Source organism: Pseudopipra pipra, chromosome Z, assembly GCF_036250125.1.
Source record: "Pseudopipra pipra isolate bDixPip1 chromosome Z, bDixPip1.hap1, whole genome shotgun sequence".
NCBI classification, from domain to species: domain Eukaryota; kingdom Metazoa; phylum Chordata; class Aves; order Passeriformes; family Pipridae; genus Pseudopipra; species Pseudopipra pipra.
In genome coordinates, this window is record NC_087581.1 from 67,338,262 (window position 1) to 67,365,572 (window position 27,311).

The 27,311-nt window shown below is 39.8% G+C and overlaps 1 long non-coding RNA gene across 1 annotated transcript; it reads left to right on the top strand.

Moving 5' to 3' along the window:
* Positions 1–19,087: 19,087 nt before the first annotated feature.
* On the top strand, positions 19,088–24,896 carry LOC135406897 (uncharacterized). Its single transcript, XR_010426564.1, has 3 exons — positions 19,088–19,162; positions 22,881–23,000; positions 23,807–24,896. It is a non-coding gene; the product is annotated as an uncharacterized LOC135406897 (long non-coding RNA).
* Positions 24,897–27,311: the final 2,415 nt, after the last annotated feature.

Genomic DNA, 27,311 nt, shown 5'->3' on the forward strand with positions numbered 1-27,311 from the left:
AAAATGTGAAACCTGGAAAATTGCATCCTAGGGAACCCAGACAAAGAGAAAATGAGTCTCAGCTGGGCTCATATGTCCTCATTGAATCTCTCCAATAGGTAGAAAAATCATCTCTTTGTAGCTCCTGCTCAGAATAAAAGTGGGACATCATTATAGCATGAATCGCTATCAAAGACGTCTGTCTCCCCTCCTAACAAATCCATTTCCTTCAAGTATCCTGATTCTTTTCTCTCAGAAAGGTGTGGGGCTATAATAATTTTTAACTTTAAAAATGATTCTCAATCTATTTGAGTTTCTGAAGATCAGATTGAAACTCTTATATCCTCATAAACGGAATAAAAATCTTTCTATATTTTATACTCCAAAATGGTGAGGTAGATGCCCATGAAACTCTAAGAAAGGTTTCATGGAGATGCTATTAAAATGTGCCATGAGAAAGTCACATCTCCAAACCTGCCTGCAGAACACAGTTCCTTTCTGGGGAAAACTAGTTAATGAGATGATCAGAGAAGGAAGAAAGTGCCTTTACCTGCCTTCTTGCAGAAAAAAAAGGATGTCACTGTAGCCCACAGACTGACATCTCATTCCTGCCCCATACTGATTCCCATCCTTTGACTATAAGCAGCTGACTTTGTGTGGGATAGTGCTCTGTTCTGGTTTGGGTCATTCCATAAACCATTGCATTGTTTGAATTCAACTCACTAGCTATACCCAATGGCTTGTCAGAGAACTGACCCACACCACAGAACCTTAAGTTCCTTTCCGTGGTCCAAAACAGACTTTCCCAAGGCAGGAATAGTCCTGTTCACGTCTGTGATTCCTAAAGTATGTTTCCAAAATGCAAAGCATAAAATCCCCAAAGAAAACCCTAAAAGCAAACATCATCAGATAACATTCAGTGTCCCTGAACTGCTGGCCAAAGGAAGAATACAGCATATAACTCCCCACAGTCTTTCCAAGAGCAGCTGAACAATTGTCTGAACTAAAGTAAAATAACTCTGGTACCTGGAAAACATCCACTTGTGACCAGTACCCAAAGTTTCACGTACTGAAACTATGAACTACAAGGACAGGACCAAGTGCCTTGTCTGGTCACGAGTGGTCTGGCAGGATGGAGCATGGAAAGGATACTGGGAAGTAGACAGATGTCAGAAGACGCATGTGATAAGTGAAATGGAGAGAAGCACTTGGGTAACCAGGGAATTCTGTCACTGCAGGGAATAACAATGAGGGTATCTTGGTGGTCAAGGCAAATCTGCTGCAGGAACAACGCTATTGTGATGAGTTTAGGTAGACAGGCATCATTTTTATCAGTAGACTGGAAGTGGTGTGCAATTACATTTTATTCAGACAGCTGTTTATCCTTCAGCAGGTGACAGATTTCCTTGAAGAAAGTCCTTCCATTCCTTTAATCTGTTAACATCCAATTCAGGGAGCAGAGGCTATCCTTCACCTAACTTCAGGCAAGAAAAGCAGAGTGGGGCCGAGCTATCCAGTAAAAGATCTTAGGAACAGTGGCTGTAAAGGGATTCAGAGAGAAGAAATTTCCGAGGGATCAGTGTAAAATCTGAGAACAAGAGGGAGCCGGTACCTTTGCATCTGACTCTACAAAAGAGATGCTTCTCGTTGCTTGTTAGTTAAATGTCAAATCTTTCAACAGGGCAGAAATTGAAATCACTGTGTGCGTGGAGAAAAGAGGCTGCAGAACCCTCAGTAAATTAGCAGTGATAAATATTTGGAGGATTTTTACATCTTGCTGGTCTGTGATGAATAGTAGAATTAAACACAGTAGACCTTGTCTTCCCTTTGCATCCCAGCAGCAGGAAAAGAAGAACTCGCGGAACAGTGACATACTGGTTAAATTAAAATCTTCCTGAAGATGTGTAAGAAGCTAAAAGATAATGTTTCATGGATCATCATTAGAAAATAATAGATGGCATGACTTCAGTAAGCCATGCTGTAGCTCTAAGCTGATGAACATCCACTGGAAGATTCAACCTTATGTATACAGGTAGATGTAATAAATACAACGAGACTACTCAGTGTTCAAATAAGGCCTGAAGGCTGCACCCATCCCAGGTATGCCCAGGTACACTCCAGCCACCTTTAGCAGCATAGCATGAACAGACTTCTTATCAAATTTATTTTTCACAGGGAGTAGCTGAAGTCCAGATGCCTGTGGCAAATGTTCATTGAAAGATCCTATCTTTGGACAATGTTCAACCAGTCAGGAATGGGAGTAATAGTCTACCAGTGCCTGCATTCTGGGAATGCTCCCCTACCGATTCAGATCTGTTAATATGGATGCAGCTAATATTACTTACAAGATAAGAGCTAAAATGAAAAAGTAAGACCGTGAAAAAGTCTACAAGTATCTCAGTAATCACTATGACGCAGTGGATTAGAAACACAGTGTCTGAGTCTGGGTGTAACGAAGTCAACAAAGGGGATCCTTTGATTATTTCAGTTGGGTTTTGGCTGTCTCCGTGTCTTTACAGATGTCTAACCAAGTGACGGATCACTTTGAATAGAAATAAATACCTGAGATAAGTTCTTAAAATAACTACCAAGTCATTAAAATGCACAGCCAAGCAGAATGCTTCCTGTGCACCACTATATGGCTGTCAGCAAACCTCCAAGTGTGATTTCTTATGTGGTCTTAGCTGATGCATGGAATACAGTTGGGGTATTTTGCGTGGTCTTTCACACCACTGGACCTGCTCTCTCCTGCATTAAGCAAAGCTCCAGCACAGGAAAAAATTTTTGTCAATATCCCTGAGTCATTGAAGATATCAAAGGGAGACAATCTCTCCAAGATTCAGGTTTTGTACATTAAATAAATTTATTTTTGTTAAAGAGGGTTCGCAAGAAAAAAAAAAACGCAAAATTGCATTGCATGTAGTTAAAAGTCTAAAAGAGAATTTAAAAAATTAAGGCTAGAAGAAAATCTTGGAAGAGAAAGGAACTTAGGACTGATTATCAACACTTACATTTTTAAATTGGTTATGTTTTCTGAAAAAAATATTATTTGATTTTTCCAAGTCATAAAAAGATGTGGTTGTTTTTCCAGTAAAAAGATAACTTGGATTGAGTAAGTGTTAAACAGAAAATTATAGTTCCTCTGCCCCAAAAAAACAAGCAGGAAGACAAATAAACAGAAACTCATTATGCATGCAGTATGTCTGTGTAATGTAATGATGTCTTTGACATCCAGGGTACTCACTTCAGCATTCAATGTCCTTAAGTCACTGTACAGAAGGGTTATTGAAACAAAACAAACAATCAACCAGACCAAACCAAAAGAACAAAACCCCAAACAAACAAAACAAAACCAAACTCTCAAAGATGCCTAAACTGTTCATAAATATGGATCAAAATTTAACGGATACCTTTAGGGGGAAAAAAAGGAAGTAACAAGAAAAAAAAAATTTTATTTTGTGCCAAAGGAAATATTTCTGTTGTCTCTAAAAGACTTGTCTTTTGCTTTAGAAGGAAAAAAAAAACCCAAACCAAAGCCAGTAAAAAAATTTGTTTCATGCTGATGTAGAATGAGGTCACCTGCACGATTACTAATAGTTACTTACTAATTACTGCCAAATGCTATTGGTTTGTATTTGGTCACTTACATGTATGACTGTTTGGAAGAACCAATTCATGGCCTTCACTGTTTCTATAAACTGAATGAAGGTTTTTATCTGTCTCGAATCCTCACCATCCTGTGTTGTACCATCTCATATCTTTCACACCCTACCGGTCGCTTGCTGACGTCTTTTAATCCTGCTTTTTAGCACTTGCAAAGAAGTGAACAGTTTTGGTTCCCATTGTTCACGTGCTCCATTTTGTATTATCCTAAAAAAGTATTTAACAGAAGGGACAACAAAATACCTACAAGAATGAGATCTAATTTGGATTCTGTGTAGGCAGCTCCAATAATGTAGTTCATTTGTTCTGTCTGTTTTAACCAGTTCTTTGTTTGACTGATTTGCAGCCCAGTCACTTATCCAAATATCTCATCAGTTACAACTTTCTCGTGATAATCATCCTAATCAAGTTAAACCAAGCCTGTAATTGTTTCTCAGCCCTGTAGTTTAACTGTTGAAACCCCCTCCTGCTCCACAGCCATTCATGTCAGTCTCCTTAGGAGGTGGAATTTTTATCTGATATGGATAAATTATTCAGAGTGCCTGAAATATATGTAAATTTGAGAAAACTGCAAAAGAGTGCATTTTAAACTGAAGAATAGAGCTAGAAGGAAAGAAAGAAACACTTCAAACAAAAGAAGAACATAACCAATTATCCATAAGCTTCTTTTACCTACCTCTACTCATACTAAAACCTTGCCCAAACCTCAACCCATTACAAGTGTTCATGTTCATTTTATTTGAAGAATAGCACTGTGTAAATGGTTCTCTTCTACTAGCTGCTAAACCCCTATAAATCTTGTAGAAGTAACACACAATATAAAAACCCCACATTCTTCTCAAACAGCTTCTAAATGCTTTCTTTCTGAGACCCTATAACAATAAGCCTTATCCAAACTGAAATTAGGAAACATGCTTCTTTGAAGCACACTGTGACTTCCATTTTACAGCACTAGCAGAAGCTGCAGCTAATGTTACATTTGTATTTATATTCTAAACTGTTCCCTTTTCGTTTTCTCTGTTCTGCTGAGTTTTCATTGTTTTCCTTGTTCTCACGCCCAGGAAAGTGGAAGGATGACAGAAATCATACATGAAATTGAGGAGAAGGATAAAGATTTTTGTATTATAAAATCATGAAAAACATTTAAATATGTAAATTACACAGAAAACCAAAGGACAACACTTATCTCTAAAACTAGATGCGTGAAATTGTGGACTAGCTCACTGATGTTAACTTTTCAAGGCCCAGACTTGTGCTCAAAAAGAAGACCACAGTCAATCCCATACATGTTCTGTCTGGTTTAAGGACCTTTCCCACTATCCCTGAAGTTCTTTCAATAGTCAGTATAAAGCCATGTTCTCTGCAGAATTCTGCTAAATACTTGCCTGCAAAAAAATGCAGGACAAGGAAAACACAAAAATATACAGGGCTGCATTAGCTTCCCCATCCAGCTGTTTTACATCCTGACTCTTTCAGTGACACACACAAGATCTTGTAGATGAAACTGCAAAGATGCCTCAACGAAAGATGAGAGAGAATCCCTGTTCCTAAAGTGTCTCTTTCCAGTAGTGTCATCTAAATCTGCAGAGCTGAGGAAGGATTTGAACCCAGAATTTTTTTCTTAAACTTTCCTTCTAGAGCGTGCATTTAGATATTTACAATCACTCTGTAATGAGAATAGAGATGTTCGAAAATGTGGCTTTAAATAAAAGTTGTCATTGCTAACCCATTCAATTCAAGGAGCAGTGCAAGAGACCCCACTAGGTTTCACTCTGATTCCATTCTTCTCAGTATTTCAGTTATCGGCTTGAACAGCACAACCTGCAAAAGTTGTACCCAGCACAAGAGTGAGAGGAACGTATATACCGACCATCTGAACACAGGAGCCAAGATCCCAACAGAAGAGGTGATGGCAGCAAACACAGAAATGGATTCCAGAAATAAGGAAGAAAGGATTAAATATGAAAATAAATTGGGAAGTATCAGTCAATCAGCAGAAAGGCAGAAAAGTGTTCTCAGTTATACTGGATAAAAAAAAGTAAGTTTATGTATGTCAGGGAGATGCAATATGGCAAAAACTGGTGTATGTTAACAGTAGTGCTTTATCTGAGAGGCAACTACCTCTCCCTGGTCCATTCATAGGTTATGTTAACTGGAGGAGTCAGTACTTTTCCAGGGGGATTCCAGAGCCCAAGGAAGGCATAGGAAAATTGAATAACCTAGAGAAAGGTTAATGCCAGAAAATGTGGCATCTTAGGGAAAGTTGGAAAAAGATGAGTTAATTTCACCTCTAAAAGAGGATATAGAGTGTGAGTAACTTGTTAACAGCTTCCTAATGCTCCAGCTGAGGCTGCCTAAACTAGTTCTCCCCCCCACACACAAGGAAATGTCATTAGCAGCCAAGTGTAGTATGGAAAAGGTGGCTGGCACCTCCAATACCAAAATTAGTTGGAATCTTGTATGTCTTTCAAAAAGACACAGGTCCTGTTCTACGGGTAGAGGATCCTGGGATCAGAATCTGCACAAGTAGAGGTAGGGGCCTCACTTAGAGGACACACACTTTTAGCAGCTCCTTATAATGATGAGTTCAAAGGCAGCATTCCACCAAAGAAATGAGATTTTTTTTATCTCCCTGTTCAGAAGTATCCCTCCCTCCCTCCCATGCTGTACATGCAGTCCTGGTGTTCTGCACCACTCACAAAGGTAAAGTGTAAATGAACTGAGCAGCACAGTATTTAAACAAAAGCATAAACAAAGGAACACCCTGTGCTGCAGAATCAATAAATTCCAGTTACCAATCCTAATGGGTACGCTGTACATTGAAGAACTACTGGTCCATGTAATAGGTAGCGTGAAAGGGCCCAAGCCAGGGCTGTGCTCTGCTCTGCTCTTCTGTGTGACATGCACAGCTCAACCTTCAGGCCTGTCTTGTGCTGTGCATGTCTATTAACTGCAGGATAAACTTACCTGGTTGGATGTAGCAGAGAAACCCATAGACAGGTCCCGGTTTACATTCCACTTGCATGCCCTTGCCTTTATCTAGTAGTGAAGCAACAAGTTTCTGCAGGAATCGCCTTTTCTTGAACAATGAAAACAAAGAAAATAATTATTTTCCTTGTAAGAAAATCTTATAAGAATTCAGAGGAATCAAAATGAATAAACTTTCCATGGATGGATCTGCACAGCATGCCCCACCCATTCTATATTGCACAACTTGAGATTGCCAGCACTTGAAGTAAGTTTGTCTATATTTTGCTCTCTTTCTTAATAGTATTATCTCTAATAAACACACTTTTAAGCAGTACTTTTAGGGAGTTTGAGCATCTTTTTTATGGGGATTATAAGTAACTCAGACCCTTCTACTGGTAAACAACGCTGTCATTCCTTTATCTGTATTTTTACTCCAGTTCTTGAAATGAACTGTCATTTCTAGCAGTCCTCAGAAACATAGGACATGATGCCGTAGGATATGTCATCATGTTGCCCTCCATATTGAGGGAGACACTGGAGCCTATGTTAAAAAGGGTTGGAATGCCAGAATAACACTCTTTAATCCATTACACCATGAGAAATCACCACTGTGCACCTTTCTACTCAAAGAACTTTTGCTTTAAACTTAAAAAGGGGAAAAATGTTTCTGTTTGTAAAGAAAAAATTGTCTTTCTCAGTTGTTTTTTTCAATGCCAGATTGTGTTTGATTGGTTCGTCCCAGTAACAAAACTTCTCAAAACCATAATTTATCCAGTATAGGTGAAGTTTGCATATCCTTACAAATCCTCTGATATGAGTGCAGCATCAGTCACGAAGTGAAGAAGGGATTCTGCTATGGAGATGACCACCTGCTGTTTGCTTTAGGTGTGGTGAGGTTTGGGCCAAAAGTGAGAGTCATAACGACCAACTCTCTTCATGTGCGGGGGAAGTAATTAAAAAAAAATAAAAAAATAAAAAAAAGAAGCTGGAAGCCTTGTTGTGGAGGCAGCAATGCTTTATGGTAGTGATTAGAGGAGGGATGTGGCAGGGCTTCCCATTTCAAAGAATTTTGTTACCACACCAACGGTCAACAGCCACTCACAGGTGAAGTCAAATGAATCAGACAAAGATCTGGTACCTTTGCAGTTGAACCCAAAACCACAGTAACAAAATTATTTCTTTGGAAGGTGAATGGAAACTCTGTGCCTAGTTAATGTATGTGAGAAACACTATGGTATGTCTGCCTGGAAGAAGATTTTAAATTGTCTAATAATTCCCCCAATGAGTTTATTTATTGTCTCTTCATAAACTGCTACCTCCTCTTGGGATCCTCATTTCCACAAGCTCTTTTAGTTTCTTTCTCTGACAGACAGTGATGAAACTTCCTAAGTTTATGGAGTGAAATTATCAACTGGCAGTTACACATAAAGACACCAATCCAGAATTCTCCAGAATCAAGAGGATTCTTCACATTTCCTTCAAAGGATTTTGCATCAAGCCCTAATCTGTAAGAGAAATGTTGTGGAGTACACTTAAGGATGAAATTAATGCATTGTGCAAATATATTCAAATTTTGTACAACTTCCATGATTATGTTCCTACCAGTCAGCATGCATTTTAATGCATTCTTCCCGCACCTGGTGCCTCAATAACAACTAAATTGCTCACTACCAACAGAGCTTATTTGCTTTATTGAGTTATAGATGCATAAGTGAGAGAGGGACACAAAATGTTTGTACTTCTTGTAACTCAGATTTCCGCTTCAGAGGCAACTGTTTTTCCACCTGTACTTTTCCCAGCAAAATAGCCCAAAAGCCTGCTAAGCATCTGCAAGTACTCTCACTCCTCTTCCACCGTTTCATTTGTGTGCATATATGCGGGCATGCTGTGGCACAAGCTTGGCTGAAGTGGAACAAAGTCCCCACAGAGCAAATCATCTGCTGCACTCCAGGACAACTGGCTTGTCACAAGACAACTATTTCTCTTGTCGGACAGACAACACCTGTATCTGTACAGGAAGAACAACAGCATCCACGGTGAGTTTCTGGTCTTTACAAATTAACCACAAACCCCAATGAACCACAATGTTTACTCCAGTTGGCCCACCATGGACACAGAGGGAAGGAAAGAGACTCTGAAGCATTGTCTGAGAGGAAAATAGGACTCATGCTACATCCCTGAGCATCTTTGTGAAGTGTCACCATTTGTTTTCCCCTGTAAGCGTTGTGGTCTGTCCAGGTGTCAGACCAGGAAGTTACTCCCAGCTCTGCAGGGCCTTCATACCTACAGCTGTGCTGAAGAAAATGTCTTAGTCCCAGAAGGAGATAAGCAGGTTCCATTACTGAGCAAGTGTTACTAGCAGGATCAGCTGTCAAAAGGAGTTAGGAGCTGTAATAATAATTTCCTTACCTATTTGACGAAGAGAGTCTCACAGAACCACTTGAAAGGAGCAAGAGCAAGCATCTTATGCTGTGCTGCACAGAAACACATCTGCAAGACAGAGTTGAAGGATTTTTTTACGCAGACTAAAACTTTCAAAGTGAATTTAAAGTATAGAACATTTCACGGAAATTAGGCCAGCACTACAGAGATGACTGGAGAAAGGGAAAGGAAAACACTCAACGTGCAAAGATAGAAGAAAGAGAGAGCTCTTTCTCCTTGATGTCCTGTAGCTTCACACAGCAACTGAGGGCTAAAGAGAGGATACAAAACCAGCCAAAATGGACCACAAAGCATGGGAGGATCCTGGCAGTAGGTCTAAGAGCTGCTTTTCTTAGTAGGAGTTGATCAAGACAGCATTCCATTTCAGCCCACTGGTTTACACTTGCAGGTCTTCAAGGCACTGTGAACTTCTGCTGAGTATTGTCTAGGCAGCATTTCTTGCCATGTTTCTTTTGTGTGGAACGTCATTTAATTTGTTAAAGTACAAGCAGTTGTTTCTCCAATTTCAAAGTTGTACAAAAGCTTTGCCAGTCCAAATTATTCACAGTCCTCATGCTTTGATCCCAAGGTCTGAGCTTGTTTTCATGCCCTAGTCACTGATGTAGCATCATGAGATGAAACATCAGATTTCACTGACAAAGAGCTAACTGTGTTCCTGCAATTAGAAATAAAGACCTAAAGCTATGCACTCTTACATGTAAAGTTATTTAATTTTGGCTGCACCTGAAATATTTTTAGGCATTAAATTTCCCTAAAAAGAAATATTTCGAAATGTCATATAATTTCTCTTTTTGGCTCTGTGATTTTTTTCCTGGTTTGAGTCTTGAAAGTTGAATATGTTACATTCTCAAGCCTTTCTGTGCACTGGAGACCTCTAAAAGACTATTATTTCAATGAATGAAATGAAATAATCCCATAACTCCAGAACTAGTGTTTTAAGATAGGAAATCTGATGAAATGCAAAGTGCTGTTCATTCTGAATTGCTTCACACCTCTTCAGGAATAGATCTCTACCCCTAACACCATTCTTGCTAGACTCTGTCACCTGTATTGGAGGGGTAATAATCCCAGGAAGAACCATGGGAGCGGGTTATACAGAATTTGCATAACGTATGGCCAGCACGGCTCAGAAAATGCACTTGGCAATTCACTGCACAAAATCTGTCTTATTCCTGCTGAGACAATTCTGAGGAGATTGCAACTACCTAATGTATCTGAGTAATGAAACTTACAACTCAACTCATGCTTTATTTGGAGGATAAGATTTGTTTGACAGTTTTACACCTTCAGGCATGATTTAATTAATATTAGGAGGTAAACTAATAGGTTGGTTTTTCTTCCTGGTGACTAACTACACTTAAGTGATGAAAAGTTTTGCTATAACTTACAGCTGCATCATCTGGTCTCTTTCATTTTCTATAAAAATTATCAGGTGTAATAAAAAGAGGTAAAATTACTGTGAAGGCCCTCCTATCTAGTGCAAATTGAATTTCCAAGCATATTTCTAGGGTTTTCTGGTTTCTGGCACACAGGTTAATGTCAATGGATAATGAGTATATCTCCATTACTGGAAACAAAGAAAAAGTTTAAAACAAGTTAAGGCTCACCATGACAGTGTATGCCTCACAGTTCTAGCCACACTGCCTCAACATGTTCTGTTTCACTGTCAAAAGACCAGACAACAGCTTCAGTTTCATCAGCAGGGTACTCTGCACTCCCCCTCCCCAGGTAGAGATCAATAGCCTTAGGGCTCTTCAAACAGGAAGAATTTGCCAGTCAACCACAGACAGACAGTCCTGTTCTAGAAGGCAGATCAAATGGTTGCATGGGATGAATCACAGTGATTCCTCCCACTGTCTGGAGGGCTCTTTGTTCTCCACTTTGTCTCTCAAAGAAGTCTAGGGCAACCGGGTTCAGAGGATTTGTTGATATCAGAAACTATCACATTGGCAGCTTTCCTCTTACCTGCAAGGCCAGATGGGCTGCCAAAGGAGAAAATTGTATCTCTTTGATATGATTTATTCTTAACAAATCCATATCAGTTGCTTTCTATCCTTTTAATATGCTCTTGAGAGCTTCTAAATGTAATTATTAATAATGTGCCTAAGAATCTTTCCCCAGGTTCAAGTTGTTCCCCAAGGTCCCATTTTCCCCTTTTAGAGAGAAGTAAGATGCCTGAACTTCCTGGGCTCCTGAGAGTTTCTTCAGCCTTCGTGACTCATTAAATACTGTATTGTGGGCCTCATGTGTCCCTAGTAATAAAATCTGATAGTGAAAAATTGGATCTTAAGAGGTGCTTAAGGGATCTTGGCACTCTGAGTGCCCTCTCCCTCAGTTCAATTAGTGATAGCTGGCTGTCTTGTATCCCAGGTAAATTTTAGCTCTCTGTGATGTAAAAAATAATTGTAGAACCATCAGATAGAACAGTGCTGGCAGCAGTGAGGTGAATGAATGCTTTTGAGGGTAGCAGAGACCAAACTATTCAGGCAGTCAGAGACTGAGCTCAGTCCTTATTTCCCAACTGTCTCGCTCGTTCTGATGCAGTTCAGTCAGTGAGTACCTGCCATTCAACAGCATGTGCTGTAAATCTGCTCCTCAAGATTCACTGCACAGTTGAATGTAGAGACTGATTCCAAGCCCTGGGATAAACTAAAGGAAGAAAGAACACCTGTGACTTAGAATACTGAAGCAGCATATGTTTTAGTAAGTATCTTTGATTTCTTTTCCTTTTCAAGCTGTGACAGAATTTCCTTCCCTGTTCTGCCAATGCAGCAGACTTCAAAGAACCCTAAGCCTTTCAGAGAGTCTGCTTTTGTCTTCAGCCTTTGATTCCTCTCCTATAGATTACCAGGACTGAAAGACCATATATGTTAAGAAAGTGATGACTGCAGCATGGTATGATTTATTTATTATCCAAGCATGATGTTTGGAGTCAGGTCTAAATCAGTGCAACACAACAAGTCACAAAACAAAAATGGTAAATGTATTTCAATTACACTTACATAATATATGCAAAATATCTCATATAAAAGAAGTCTGTACCTAACTTCATCACTCTGCACAAAGTGTCAGAGAGCTTTCCTCTTCCATGTGGATCCACACAGGGCATCCAAAAGGTTGTCACTCCCTCAGAAACATAAAGCTAACAGTACCACATATAATTTTCCTGTGGTTGGGTAACAAGACCTCATTTAAGGCACTAAATTATATAGATCAGACATAGATGCTGCCACGTCTTTTAGTGAGTTGCTGAAATGGTTAATTATCCTGCACCTTGAAAAAGGAGCTTTGTTTCTAATCTGAATACCATTCAGCCATATGTTCCAGGCACCAATTTCTTCTGGCAGAAGCCTTAGTTATCCAAACCTGTGGGTCCCATGGGTTGCTATGAAGTTCCCAGTTCCTGACCTTTTCACTGATTTAACTGGGAGGAAGAAATAGGTTTCTTCACAATTACTTTAACTCTTTCTGTCCTCTTTCTTTTGTAAACAAAGAACTAAAAGTAAATTGCCAAAACTTTGAAATAGAAAAATAATTTTGGAATACACACAAATTATACAATGTATTCTGGGATTCTCATCATAGTACATAAGAAATGTTTACTTCTGCTTTTTGACGATTTACCAAGATATGGAGAGATATTCACTTAAATACAAGTCCAGCTCCAAGAAATAGAGGAGGGATGGATGGATGGATGAATGGATGGATGGACAGACAGACAGGTATATGAAGGAATTATTTCATGGACTACTGACTAATAGGATGGGAAGAGGGAGGTGGTACCATCTGCCTTCAAAATTTCAAAAAAGACAAAATTAAAAAATAAATTTCTCTTAATCTACACATCTAAAACTGCATACAAGTGCTTTATTCATATTATGACAAGGCTAAAGTAAGGACATTCTCAGAATTACATCGAAAACAAAAACTTACATCACTGAACATTAAGAACTGTGTTTCCTCTGTGCCCTGTAACATCTCACAAATGTAAGATGTAAGCACAAGAGACTTTAAGATTGTCTCTGATAAAACACTGGGGATTCTCATGGAAATATGCCCACTGAAGTTTTGAAAAGTGGGTGAGGTGCCACTTGGCAAAATTCAGCCTTTTCCAGGCAGATATAGGACAGAAGAGTCTGATCTAAAGGCACTAGGACAATAGAGCACAGAGTATGAACTTAACCTGATATTTGCAAAGAGATTAATGTTAGATATAGAAACAAGTACAAACAAGAGATAATCTTGTCTCAGCCATCATTGGGGAAATAATGTAACTCATACTTTTCATTATTTAATCAAATACAAAGGCTCAAGCACTAGCCAGAGTCCTCAATATCTCGAGCTAGAAAATTATTCTTCCTGGAATAAGTGAAGCTTACATGGATTTTTACTTTCCTTTCTTAGCCATTAATACCTGCTTTTACCACAAATTAAAAATAAGTCAATGTTCTCTGAATTTTTTTCATTGCACAATACCAGAAGACAGTTTTTGAGCACACAAGGTCAATATATGTGTGTATGTTTATTTATTAGTTATATGTGTGTATTGCTGTAATAACATACTAGGTACATTATAAAACATGCACCAAAATAGAAAGTGGGAAAAAAAATTACATAAAGATGAAAAATCACAATATTTTAATCTCAGTTTAATTTTATTCTATTTATAAATGGTACAGAAAATAGTTTCTTCATGCACTCCAGTGGATTGTTTTGTGCAGCCCTTGCAGCACGTCCCACATCCAGGGCCTCCACTTCTCAGATCACATCCCTAGAGGATGTCATTCTAGACAGAAATGATGAAAAGTGACAGAACTGCAGAAAGATGAGTCCCAAATACCTGTGGAAAGAGAGGACATATCTGGGATTTACGCCATGGGAATGGAAACGCTTGTCAGGATTTCTGGGTAGAAGCAGCATTGACCTTCAAATTTAAATCTTCAAAATTTTTTAACTGTGTTTAAAATGTGGAATTTGGGTGGTTCTTTCCATCTGCCATCCAGTTCATGCTTGCTGTTTTGTATGCTAAACTAAGGTCTACATTAAAGTCCGCTTTCAAGTATTCTCATCAGCCACGGAATCTACACTAATGTTTTCCTGAAAAGAAACTCCAAACATCCTGCTCTCCCTGTTCCTTTTTCAGCTGTTGGAGCTTTAAGAAAGGCTCCACCCTGAAAACAGTTGGCTGTGCCCTTTAAAATCTTCCCTTCCCCTTCCATCTCACTCCTAAATGGCACACTTGGACTAAACAATTTAGGAGCAACAAAGGCAGGACACTCAGTTCCTGAAGCAGATGGGAAGGAAGGTAACAGTGCATGAGCCTACAGCATTTCTTCCCTTGCCATATGTTCTAATTACACTTGGTGCTATATACAAACAGGAAAAAATTGGCTCAGTGAACAATACCTGGAAAGCTGTTGCTTTTCAGCAATAGTGATGGGTTGTATTGAAAATGTGTTAGCTTTTTACAGTATCATTCAAAGAAGTACTAGACTCCAAGCCAAACAGGGAGCTCTCCTACTGGCACAGAAGTTTTCATGAGTTCAGTAATAAAGTAGAGAGGTTATCAGCTGTCCACCATGTTTATTTTGAGGTCAGAGAGGTAACTGCATCATGTGTGTGATAGGCAGAAAAGCAGCACGAGTTTCACACAGTAAAAGCATCTGATAACTTCATAGAGGCACGCAGCCAGTATGGCCAGTGCTGTGATTTCTGCTGCCTCAGCTTCCCTGCTGTGGTGCACGTCCTTGCTAGGGGAATGTTAACTCTGGTACAAGTCATCCTGGAGGCAGTGTGTGACATCACCTTAGTACAGGACACCGGCCATACCTTCCTAACGTGCTTTCCTCTTTGCATGCAAAGCTGCTGGACACTGAACAGTGAACAGTAGAGAGAACATTTTACCTTTTTGAAACTCATTCACCATGAACCTATAGACTAGGTAGTACCTTCAGGACATTTCCTTGTTTTCTATTAAGTCATTGTTAAGATGGTGATGACATCTGTGACAGAAGTGATGTTGGAGAAAAAATGAAGTCCTTTAACCTTCTTTTACTCACCACAAAGGTTACAATAAAGTAATTTTGCTGCTTCACTGTTAAATCCTCCCCAAGGACTAAAATCAATTCCTAATCCCAGTTCCCATCTTCATTGTTTATTAGCCAGCTCCAGAAATGTATGAATATTAAATGCAAAACTAATTGAAGGCAGATGGAAATGGATTGAGTAATCCAACAAAGTACCAATAGAGCTCTGCTGGAAGACTTAAAGAAAACCTAACGAAGCAAAAACAATCTTTATTGTTAGCATTTCCCAGGAGGATCATTTCTTGGTGAATATTGCCATTCTTCTATATGAAATATTCAACAAAATATGCGACTACATTCTTAGGAAAATTCATCTTGGATCTCCCTTGAAATTAAACATGTTACAGCATTGAAAGGTAGGGCAAATTAGGCTTTATGTAGTGGTGGGTTACTTCTCATTGTCTCACATGGACTTATTTATGTTCAGGATTCTCAGCTGGTGCTGAGGCTGAACTTCACTCCCCCCTGTCTCTGCCTTCAGGTTCAGGGGCTTGAGAGGTGTGAGAAGAGAGTTTAACATTAAAACTGAAGCAAAAATAGTTGCAGAGTAACTCAACTTCTCCACGCTGATTGTCAAAAGTTCTCCTATCTTGTTTTTTCAGGGGCCATGTTTTCCTTAATCGTCCTTTTCTATCTAACATAACTGTAGAAGTCCTTATTATTCTTTGAATCCCTTGACAAGTTCAGCTCCAACTCTGCCTTAGGTTTTCTGCTCCCTTCTCTATATATCTAGGCAGTGTCATATTCTTCCCAAGGTGGATATCTGTCCTGGTTCCACTGCCTTTGCATTTCTGCCTTTGGCTGGTCTCCTGCCTTTCTTTCCAGATTTCTTACTTGGAAACAAGAACTTTTGCGCTCTGAGAAGAATGTTCTTAAAGAGCTGCCAGCTCTTTTCATCTCTTTTATCCCTGAGGGCAGTTTCCCAGAGGGTCTCAATCCACTAGTTTCTTAAACAGCTTTTGCTCTCCTAAAGGTGAGGATTATTCATCTGGCACCTGGCCCATATACCTCGACATTGTGAATTTAGTCGGGGAATTATCAGTGCAGGCCAGGCTGACAAACATCTTGGCACGACTAATTAGTTTATCTGCATTGGTAAGCAACAGATCTGGTAATGCTTCTCCTCTCCTTGGGCTGTCTATCACCTGGATTAAGAAATTATCCTTAACACACTCCAGGAATCTCCTGGACTGCTTACAGTTTGCTGTGCTGTTTTTAAAGCAGATGTCAGGGTGTTTGAAGATCAGAGCCTGAGAGCTGTTAAGTAAGAATACATCATTAACAACCGCCCCTTGATCTGGTGGCCTGTAGTAAACACCGACCATGAGGTCTTTTTTTTTTGGCCTGACCCTAATTTTTACTCATAATTGCTCATTGTTGGTTTTCCATGGCAGCTCTGTGAAATTTATGCATTTTTTTACATAGAAAGTAACAACTTCCTCACTGTTTCCCACTCCTTCTTCCTTGCCTGTCCGTTCTGAACAGCTTATAGCCACCGTTTGCAGCTGTGCAATTTGTCCCTTCATGTTTCATTGCCAGTGACTAGACCACAGCATTGTAGCTGCACAGTGATTTCCAGCTGTTGCTGTGTGTTACCCATGCTACCTGCATCAGTACAGGGGCACATCACCCAGGTTACAGGCTGCTTCACCTCTTTAGATGAATACTTCCCTGACGCCTTTGAGGCACTCCACAATGTTCCTGTGATGGTTTCTAATACATCAAACGGCCCCTGGTTCTTCTCTGTTGCTCAAAACTTCATCCCCTTCCCCACTAAATCTAATTTAGAGCTCTTCATATAAGTCTGGCCAGGTGGTTGGTGAACAACCTTCTGCCCTGCTTTATCAGGTGAGTCTCATGAGCTCACAACAGACCCAGTCTCCAAAGGCAGATTCATGATCATATAAGCCAACACCTTGAGTAGGACATCAGCTGTGCAGCAAGGCATTCACCTTTCGATTTGACTCCCCCTTTATAAACCCCTACCTCTGACTGGGAGGATGGAGGAGCACTTTGTGCTTCAGCATTGACGTGAGGGATAGATACAGTCTTTTTTGAGTGTTCAAACTTGCTTTGCCACAGACCCTACATAGAATGTTATTGAAGAAGATGGTAATTTGAAGGGTTCACTAGGCTCAGCAGCCTCTCAGTGATACTGTGAATGCAAGACCTCGATAGGCAGCAAATTTCTTAAGAGAAACAGCCTGGATGGAAACCAGGTGTTCTGGTGCCTCACAGCAGGGAATCCCCGATTAGTGATACTTTACATCCTTTTCTGAAGCTACTGTTTCTAACACAGGTAATAGCATCCAATGGTTAGTGTTTCCTCGATCCTGTCCATTAACAAGTGACATTTATTCTGCATCTCAACAGCTGTCAGTGCACTGCCCTTCTTTCACCATTTCTCATGCCAGTGTCTCTTTATCACACGGACAGTCCAACCTTTTCAAGTTGAGGAGGTTACATTTTTGAAATTCTGTTTCTGTTTCGCGTTGCTAGACAAAGCCAAATCCCAGTTGCCCACAGAAATTGGAATCACGTCTTCCGAGTGTTCCATAAATCACACAGAACCGAGTGCTTTCATATGGGGATATACAGGAAGAATAAACTCAGAGCTCTCTTGATTCTCTCAGCTTTGAGCATAGTTATAGGTGTTCCAAACTTCCAGTAGAATTATGGACTATGCTTTACTCCAGAATCCTCTGCTCTACATTTTTTACATTTTTATGTATTTATTTAATTTTACAAATATTTTTCCTTTTTTTTTTTTACAGAAAAATGAGAAGTCATGGGACAAATAAACCTCAGCAGATAGAAAACAGTGGCAAGATCCCAGAAATCCAGATATTCTTATTAATGTATTTTTCAAATCTTTTTAGGGAACAGTGAAAAAAAAAATACAGCAAACTCAGGAACTCCAGCTTTAATTTTCTGTAGTACCTTTCCTCTGGAAATGTTGCTTTGCAGACCAAGAACATCAAGAATGCAGAAACTTTAATAAGGTATTGGAGCTAGAGCAAAGAAATGAAAAATGAATGAACCCCATTGTGAGTTTCAAGAAAGGGATAAAACTGTTAAAATCACTGTTGGTCTCTCTCTTTTGCACCACTCAGGATCTAGTGTGAAAGATTTTAAGCTTGATTACTCATTACCTTTCCAATATTTACTTTCCTTTTTCTCTTTCCCCAAACAACATGTGCATTGTGACATTTCACTGTGAAAGCAGTTTGTAGTAGTTTCATGTATAATGTGACAACTGGCATCTTGTACCAACTGTCATCTTTTTGTAGAAATACAAAGTAAAACAGAAAAGATCCAGCACTCATTGGTGCATTATGGCTTGCTTCTACCAGATAGTCAGCACTGCAAGGTTAGCAACACAAAGTAATTTGTCTGAGATCAGAATAAGCAGGACTGGGGTTACATAAAAAAAAAATAAATTAAGGAGTTAGCCTATATTTGAAAGACAGTAACATTATACTCAGGGAAAATAGTGAATGTAAAAGCTGTGTCTCTGAACTGCCTTAAAGTGATTGAGTTTCTTGAGTTTTGTTCTTTGGTTTAGAGGAAAACAGAAAGCAGTGCTCGTTATCACTTCTGAGTCTCACCGCTGCCCTGGGTTACAAGAAGTTAACACAAGGAGTGACAGTTCTGTTACAAGATGAGTCAACTCACCTCAGTTCTTCCATAACCCTCGTGACAGTTAGCCTTGTGGAAAAACAAAACCACTTAGTATCTTACCTCTTTTTAAGACAGCTTATACACAGAGTACTTACTCCAAGGTAAAAAGAAAGTGCTGTTTTAATAAGGCAGGAAGTCAAATCCCATCTCTGGGCTCGCTTCAGAATGGGCTTAGGGTCTTAGGAGACATAAGCCTGACTAATGTCAAACTTGTCAGGAACTAACTTGTTTCCCATTCCTTTTTTTTTCCCGTCTTTGTTCCCATTTGAGAAGACTTTGTTGTCACAAGTCAGACAGGTGTCATGAAGAGAATGAACAAAAGCAAGCAGTGTCCAGAAAGGGTAAGTAAAAGATGTCTACATCTGTGTGTTGTGCTGTGTTATGCACAAGATTCATTGGTGACATTAGCGTTCGGCTAAATAGTCCAGACTTACTGGAAAATCAGATATTTTCCAGGTACATTGATGAAAAGAGCATGATATTTTGGATCATGGAAAAAAACCCATGACTGCACCAAGGGTGCAGATGCAGGAAAATCATTGAATGTTGGTGACCCTGACCTTAACAAGACTTTCAAGGTGGTTTCTCACAGTATCCTTTTATCCAAGAAGGAACTTACTGGTTTAGTCAGGCAGATAACTCCCTGGGTGAAATAGGAGTGGATCACTGGTTTCTAAATGAAGTGTCTGACATGTACTCCACTTGATATGAACTTCACTTGACTTGAGTGACAGGTGGCTTTTCTTGGGGATTTCTCCTGGATCCTATCTGATATTTTATATTGTTGTCAATGACCTGCAGGAATAGACAGTGCATCTCATCACATCTGAGGATGACACCAAATTGGGGTTGCAGTTCATATGTTTGAGGGCAGACCTGTCATTCGTAGAGATGCAAACAAGCCAGAGAATTGGGCTTGTAGAAACACCCTGAAATACAGCAAAGAGAAACGCGAAGTCCTGCACCTGTGAAAAAAACTTGTTCAGCCTGGAGAAAAAGACAGTTTTAGGGGTACCTAATAATTGTCTTATAGTACCTACAAGGTCATAAAGAAGACATAAAAAGTCTTCACAAAGGTACACAGAAGGAGGATCAGAGACAGTTGTCAAAAAATAAATCAGTGGAAGTTCAGATGGATATAAGAAAAAAAAATGAAGAGTTTTTCTAGAGAGACTATTCGGTCTCCATTCTTGGAGGTTTTCAAGATTTTTTGGATAAAGCCCATGCAACATGATCTGAATTCAGTATTAGTCATGCTTTAAGGATGAAATTGGATTATATAGCTATGAATCAAATGTAGCATTGTAGGAATCTTGCAATGAATGAGAAATAAATAATATCTATTATCTGGCTTCCTGATTTCCCAGACTCTGAGGAGCCTCACCAGCCTGTCCAGCCCTACACAAGCTTTGTCTTTTTGACAAGGGTGAGGGCTAGTCCTGTCTCCCCTGAGGAAGCACCAGAATGGAAGCTGTGCAGTGAAAAGTCATAGTATAATTTTGCATGAAGAGGTAACACTCTAAAAGGCCACCTGCGAAGAATGTGCTCTGAAGACACTTACCATATCCACCCACGGTAGATCCTGGCTGTCAACTCTCCCAAATTTTGTTGTCCATGTACTATGGAAAATGACAATTTCAAACTCCACAGATCATTTGACTAATTTGTAAGCCATGTGCCTCACCCTTTATATGCAGAAAAGCAGAGGTTTTCTCCTCATTACATCGAACACCTCGAGAAAGAAACAGGCTTCTTCATCCCGGATTTCAAGGAGAATTCTGTTTTCCTTGCTTTTCCTATAGTTACATCAGTCTTTTGCAATGAAATGATCCTACACCACACAACATCCATTGCTTCAGCATATGACATCTCTATATATCTTTCTCAAGAAAGATTTTATGTGTAAATTATACTGAAAGATTAAATATTAATTTTTATTTAGGCCTGAGTTCCAACTGTGATTTTGCAATGCAATGTGAACAACAGTACAAAGAAAGAGAGGCAAGAAATGTTTAACATGCAGGACAGTCAACCACGACACCAGAAACTTGAGTTAAACACCTTGGGTTTAACTCAAAGCAGGTCTTCCATGTCAGTGTGAATATCTGTACTTCACCATAAGGCAAAGAGTTAGTAACAAGCACACTTTATACAGGTAAAAAGAAAAAGTATTGCTTCAGTAAGGTTTTCAACTTTTGTGAATGATGCAGCAAGGGATTATATTTGATGTTTCTTGCCATCTTCAGTCATAGACACTGTGCTGCTGTTGGTCTGGAGTTTGCTATGAAGAAAACGAAACCAGAAACATGTCAAACATACAAAAGGACCCCCCTTACTGATGATAGGGTGGAAGGCAGGGAGCAAAATGAGAAATTGAGAACAAAGCTTTGCCATCTTATTCCTCATGTGTAAATATTTGCATTTGAAAATTCAGTCCCAGAGAGAATCTCCACAGTTTTTTTTTCTGTAAACACATGTGATTAGCAGTTTACATCGTGCCCTGAATAACAGAGGCCTCAACATTATCTGTGAAAGTCAAAATCATCTCCATCTGAGACAATGACTTTTATATCTTAGAACTGAACTGACTCAGAAAATTAGAAAACATTTCATGGATTTATGAAGCTGTGATAGCTTTCTCCTTAAGTCATCCATTTTTTATGTCACTTATCATATTTATATCCACAATAAATCCTCAGTTCCCTCCATTATTTATGTTAAATCTGCTAATGATACTGCAGTGAGTTGTGTACAGCACAAAATAGGAACTTATTTTTCAGGGGAAATAAAAGACCAAATGCATCCATGTTTCATTTCTTATGGAGCTATAAAACTCATTCTATGTTCTAATGAAATTAAAGCAAAAGATAAGAGTTCAGATAGGAACTAATTAGAATCAAATCAGAGAAAAGACCAGGGCTGCATTAGGATAGTTCACCATAGTACACCGCACAGTCCAAAATTTATGGTAACAAATGCATTGGGAACAGAGGAAAAGCTGAAGTCTGCCTCTGGATTTATCTGCACTGAATCTGCAATTGTACCATTACAAATCCCTTTCACAGGTTCATATGGTGTAGTGGGTTTCTGTGGCTGGGTTTTGGTAGCAAGGGGGGCTACAGAGGTGGCTTCTGTCAGAAGCTGCCAGAAGCTTCCCCTGTCCCATGGAGCCAATGCCAGCCGGCTCCAGGATGGGCTTCCTGCTGCTGGCCAAGGTCAAACCAAGGAGGAGTGACAGTAACGCCTCTGTGATAACATAGAACAGAAGGTTGTTCCACAGAAAGAATTCCAGCCAGGGAAGAGCAGAGAGAGAAGATGGGAACAACAAGGTAGACACCAAGGTCAGTGCAGAAGGAGGGGCAGGAGGTGCTCCAGGTGCCAGAGCTGAGGCCCTGCAGCCCGTGGTGCAGAGCAGGGTGGGGCAGAGGTGCCCCTGCAGCCCATGGAGGAGCCCGTGCTGGAGCAGGTGGATATCTGAAGGAGGCAGTGACCCCGTGGGAGGCCCAAGAGGGAGCAGGGTCCTGCTGGGGACCTGCAACCCCTGGAGAGGGAAGCCCACACTGGAACAGGTTTTTCCTGGGTAGGACTTGTGGCCCCTGTGGGGGACCCACGTCAGTACAGCTCATTGGTGAGGGACTGACCCCATGGAGGAGTGACCCATGGACAGCAGTTTGGGAAGAGCTGCTGCCTGAGGGATGGACTTACATTGGAGAGGTCCATCAAAGACTGTCTCCTGTGGAGGGACCCCACGGGAGCAGGGGAAGGACTCCTCTCTCTGAGCAGTGGCAGAAACAACAACTGACTGTAACCCCCATTCCCATCCCCCTGCACCACTGGGGGGGAGGAGGGAGAACATGGAAGGAAGGAGGAGTGAGGGGAAAGTGTTTTTAAGATTATTTTACTTCTCACTCTTTTACTCTGACCCTGTTAGTAAGAAATTCAGTTAATGTCCCCACTCTGAGTCTGTTTTGCCCATGATGGTGATCAGTCAGGGACCTCTCCCAGCTCTTATCTCAGCTCATGAATCCTTCACTGTTTTTTTTTCTCTCCTCTGTCCAGTTGCAGAGGGGAGTGAGAGAGAGGCTGTAGTAAGTACCTGGCATGCAGCCAGGGTCAGCCCACTACATATGGCAGATTGGTGAAAAGGAAGCTGCTTTAAGTCCAGAAGCCCTACTTTAGGTAAGCAAAGCTACACTGCATGCAACATGACACTGTGAGAGGTACCATTCTGAATATAATCTCTGAAGGCTAAAAAAGAGAATTTTGGGGGGTTTTTAGCCTGCTTCCTTCAAGTCATGGCAAGACCTATATTTCCCAAAATGAGATATTATTGGAGTCTTCATTTCTCTCAGCAGTGAACAACAAGCATTAAAATTATTAAATAGTGTAAATTGTCCATGCAGATTTATAGAAAATTGAGAAGCAATATACTCTTAATTTCTCTGAAGGAAACAGTGGCAATTGAGATTCAGTAGAGCCAATGTCCTTTGCTAGTGTCTACTTCTTCATCTCCTGTTGTGCCTCTACACAGGGTGAACTATTAATTCACTGAAATGAGGTTTTTTTGTTTGTTTTTCCCTGACTGATTTTTACTGTGGAGGGAATGGAGAAAGGGAGTCTACTCCCTACTGAAATCTAAAATGATTTCTCGTCTATGCTGTGTAAAAATATATCCCACTGAGTCAGACATTTTTAAAACACAGACTTTTGACCCCTACTTCAGACAGCTTTATCTCAAAAGCTACACTTGTGGGAAAAGGCTTTCAATTTTATCAGAAGTGTATGTATTTGTTCTAACAGTGATTGGGGGGCTAAGTGCAAGGAAAAGTGGTTTTTGACAGGCAGCTTTCTCCTGTATTATGGACACATTTTTATTTTCAAATAATGGAACCATTCTTAATGAAGGCACTTGGGAAGACCAGAGGAATGCCCTGTACCCCGCAACTAAAACAGACACTTACCGTAATTTTGTTGCTTCCCTGTAGGTTCCAGTCAGATGTCATTGACCCTTGCTGATAGAAGAGCTCTGGAACAGACAGAAGGCAGGTGATGGAGGGAATACTGCATGTGAAGATGGGCTACAGACTCACAGATGTGTCATGTGAAAGCTGTGTTCTCCATAGCCAGAATCCACTTCTGTATTCAATGGTGCATTTTGGCAGCCTTTCTAGCTATGGTTTCTTCTGAGGCAAAGGTAAAACTAGTGTTTGGTGACAACTAGGCTTTTGATGCCCTTCTTTAGATGTTTACATGAGTGGCCTTCATTTTCTAAGGCTCACAGCCCTAAAGAATTTGGTGACCAAACACAGCCTTATTTCTACCAAGTATCTTTCAATCCCATAAAGGAGTTCCTGTTCCAAAAGAGTGGCCTCCAAAAAATGACCAATATCAAAAGAAACAGCACAAGGTTCCTTTGATTTCCCTCTTCTTTTAAGCCCATATCAGGGAGTAGAAAAAAAGAAGGCAAAGTTTTATCTAATCTCTGCAGCTCTCAGCAACAGGGAAACACTTGAATCAAATAAGGAGCATGCCACAGGCCTGAAGGAGTTAAATTGGTAAAAGTTTCAAGTGTCTGGAGGAAGCTATTCCAGTCAGTTCTTCTTTAAATTTGGTCACTGCTCAGGTACAGATGTAGAAAATTAGGCATCCCAGTTTGAATTTAAGAGGGAGCCAGAGTGAGTGGAGTGGGATGAATCCTCTGATAGGCACTTGCTTCACTCTTCTGTCCCAAAAGATACAACTCATTCTGACACAAACTGGAACACACTTATCTTACCTCATGTACACGCAAATTTAACTCACCTGAAAGTAAGCTACATGAACAACAAATGATACTTTCCTCAAAGTATTTGTCTTCTTCTTTTGCTTTTTTGAATTTTGCTCTAATAAAAAAGCGAAGAATATTTCAAACCATACGTGTGTTGAAAGACTGTTGGAGCACGTTCAGAGGAGGACCACAAAAATTGATGAGGGATAGTACAACCCTCCTATGAGGAATTACTTAAATGAGTCTTATATGAAAAATGGGGACAGACTCTTTAACAGAAACAGTAGCGATAAAACAAAAACCAAACAAACAAAAAACAAGACAAAACAAAACAAAAACAAAACAAAAAACCAAACAAGGGTTAATGGTTTTAAAATAAAGGGGGGCAGATTCAGACTAGGTATAAGGAAGAAATTTTTCACTCCGAGGGTGGTGAAACATGCAAATATGTTGCCCCAGGAAATGGTCAATGCCCCATGCCTGGAAACATTCAAGGTCAGGTTAAGTGGGGCTCTGAGGAACCTGATTTAATTGAAGATGTTCCTGATTACTGCAAGGCAGTTGGACTAGGTGACCTTTAAAGGTCCCTTCCAATCCAAAGCATTCTATGATTTGATGATTAGAACATTCCAGGCAAATATAACTTCAATGTTTATTACCAAGAAAATGTCATCAAGAATAAAAAGTATTTTTTTGTCAGAATTAAAAATTTTACATAGCTTTTCGGCCATTCAAAAAATAATATCAAACGCAAGGTTTCTTTTTTTAATGGAGTAGAAAGGAATTAAATAAATGAAAACAAATAGAAATAAACGGAAAAAAGTCCTATCTAGCAAAAATTGCATTAATGAACTCCCTAAAACGTTATAATGAAAAGAATACCTAATACAACCTATTCCAATTAAAATATTCTCCCTTTATCACTTGACCATTAAACTAATGTACTTTCAACCATGTATTTAATTTTTTTGGCTCTACTTTTTCTATCAGCAGAGCATAGAATCAACATGTCCAGCACAAACTCTCTTGAATATAGTAGAAGGAGTTGGGGATTTTTCTGGTAACATAAAACACTTTACAGGCATCCAAATATACTTGTCACCTCTTTTGTCCTTTAGGTCATTTAGCCCTATATGAATTAGTCATACTCCATTGCTTTCAGGTAACGATTCTACAAGCAAAAGAGCCAACAAAGAAACTCACATCAGAACCCTCTTATTATAACAGCCTCACCCTAAACAGCATCCTCAAAGGAAAGGTCTTTGCAGCTATGTTACATTTTCCAAAAGTTTGAAAACCAGCACATTCTCAGTCCCAAGAAAGAAACAAAAATCCTTATATGTAAGGATTGCTTGATCCTGTAACCATTTCAATTTTGTACCTGTAAACATGCTAAAATAATGATCAGTTACTTTTAAGCAGGTTTGGTGGGATTTTGTTTTGATATAATGACTGAAATGTCTCTTAAACATAATTAATTTCAGCATTAGACTGTAATCCAATCTTCTGATCTCTTTTCTTCATCTAATTCTCTGCTGTTTTTTTAAAATGTGGCAAATATTTTACGTTTTCCTGTTAGTATTTTACAGCCTTTTTTTATTTTACAGGCTTTGCTCATTTTTTACACATTTCTCTTTAAGACCACCATTAAACTTGCATAGGTAATACAAAAGCAAGCACACTAACAAGGTGCTGGTCTCTTCTTTTTCCTCTCCTTGGCAACTGATGGATTGCAGATGAAATATTTTTGAAAGACTCGGCAGCCAAACGGAGGGACAATCCCTTCTAAATGTGTTATGTAAACAATAATCGAACAAGAAATGTGCTGCATTGAAGCTGCACATACATCCTATTTTGAGCTGTCCATTGTGTTAGAAGTGTTAGACCAGCTCTTACTGGCTTGAAAAACAGAGTGTGTATTAAAAAAAGGTCTCTGAAGGACGGATCTTTCTGCAAACTTGACGGGAGAAAGCATCACTCTGAAGTCTGATCTTGTCTCCCACTCTCTGAAGCCATTGTGCACAGAGCTCCTTGAAGGTATTGTGGTAGCTTCACCTCTCCTTGGCACATGGCGTGAACAGAATGAGCAAGGCACTAAAAGGTTCTTCTCATTTCATTCCAGGTAAAGCCAGTCAAGATGCAGCTGGTTTATAGCACTCAGAAGTGGCCTGTCTATTTCTTGGATGATTCTGGTTTTACCAAGATGTGAAGTTTTCTGCTACTGTCTAACTCTAGAAAAAAACCAGAACAAGCAGGACTTGAGAACAGCCTTTCTTGTGTCTGACCAAGCACCATCTGCCACAGGACCTGCCCTATATACTGGCCACACCAGAGAGTTTACAAAAACAAGGTGTATGCAGCATCATCCTCTCCTCTGAGATATTTGGCTTCTCTGTTCAGCAGTCCCATATCTCTGCTTCTTAGCAAGACCTTCAGTGTTACAGGGTCTGCTGCAGATCTTTTTCCTAGGAGAAATTTATTTCTGGCAAGAAACACAGGCACCCTCCTATTTTCTATTCCTTTCATATACATAGCGGTGCTCTCGGTATGACCATTTGAAGTGGACCTCTGCTTTACATAATTATCCACATCCATGAAAAAATAGGGCATGTTTGCATATGATTGGGCATATTTGCATCTGAATGTACACGTCTGTGACAGAACTCCTTGTCTAGACACCTCATGTTCCATGTGGGGACTGCAATAGGAAAAGACTATATGAT